Below are 1,623 nucleotides of genomic sequence, written 5' to 3' on the forward strand. Positions count from 1 at the left end.
GACAGGTCTGATGCTACTACTGATGCGACTATTAGTCTCACCACTTTGCACACAGAAAGGCTCCGCACCATCCCCAATTGCATCCTGCCAGAAACAAGCACCTGCCCCTCGAAATACATCTTAGTTCTTGTGGGGAAGTGGGGAGTAAAGGAGGAAGCCAAGATTCATTTAATTCTTTCATGATGAACTTAAACTTTGGAAAGCAAGGCTCAGGAAATATCTCAATCAGTTATCTTAATACTTTTCTAACAGGTTTGTCTTAGCTATCTAGTGCTGCTATAACGGAAGTACCACAAGTGGATGGCTTTAACAAACAGAAATTTATTCTCTCAAAGTCTAGGAGGCTAGAAGTCTGAATTCAGCGTGCCAGCTCCAGGGGAAGTCTTTCTCTCTGTCAGTTCTAGGGGGAAGTTCCTTGTCACCAATCTTCCCCTGGCCTAGGAGCTTCTCAGTACAGGGACCCTAGGTCCACAGGACATGCTCTGCTCCCGCCACTGCTTTCTTGGTGGTATGAGGTAAGTCCCTATCTCTCTGCTCACTTCTCTCTCCTTTTATATCTTGTAAAATAAAAGGTGATGCAAGCCACACCCCTGGGAAACTCCCCTTACATCAGAGCAGGGCTGTGACCTGCGTTAGGGTGTTACATCCCACCATAATCATTTTTAACATAACCTAATCTTGCCTTATTAACCACAGGCGCAGATTAGGATTTATAACACATAGGAAAATTACGTCAGATCACAAAACCACACAATACTGGGAATCATGGTCTAGCCAAGGTGACACACATTTTTGGGGGACATAATTCAATCCATAACAAGGTTATAGTTTGATCATATGCAAAATTGTTTTCTGACCCCTTGCATCTAGCTTCCTCTCTGACCTCACTAACTTTGACTTCTAATTGTTCTTCAGGTGCTTCTCTTGAACTTTAAAACTTCTCTGGCAATTTTGAACTCTCAAAAGCTTGGCAAAAATTAAGATACCATCTAGTGTTGGACATACGGGGTCACCGTGAGTCACAGTTGACTCCATGGCAACTGGTTTAGTGTTGCGGAAGGCTGTAGGGAAACAGGACTCCTGGGGATGTACATTGTTATAGCCCTTGCTGCTGAGCAACTAAGGGGCGTTCATCAAAATGAAATAAAATGCCCATGCCCTTGAAGGGGACATCTAGGGCACTGGTAATGTTGTGTTTCTTTATCTGGGAGCTGGTTACATGGGGTAGACAGTTTATGAAAATTCATTAAGCTTTATACCTGCAGTATGTACACTTTACTATATGTGTATTATATTTCAATAAATCTTTCTTAAAAAATATGCCTTTTCATTATTCAAGAAGATGAACAAAGTGGGAGGCCTCACACTACCAGATTTTAGAACCTATTATACCATCACGGTAGTTAAAACAGCCTGATACTGGTACAACAACAGATACATAGACCAATGGAACAGAATTGAGAACCCAGACATAAATTCATCCACCTATAAGCAGCTAATATTTGACAAAGGCCCAAAGTCCACTAACTGGGGAAAAGACAGTCTCTTTAACAAATGGTGCTGGCATAACTGGATATCCATCTGCAAAAAACTGAAACAAGACCCATACCTCACACCATGCAC

This window comes from Trichechus manatus, unplaced genomic scaffold (assembly GCF_000243295.1).
Source record: "Trichechus manatus latirostris isolate Lorelei unplaced genomic scaffold, TriManLat1.0 scaffold00030, whole genome shotgun sequence".
In the NCBI taxonomy this organism is placed as follows: domain Eukaryota; kingdom Metazoa; phylum Chordata; class Mammalia; order Sirenia; family Trichechidae; genus Trichechus; species Trichechus manatus.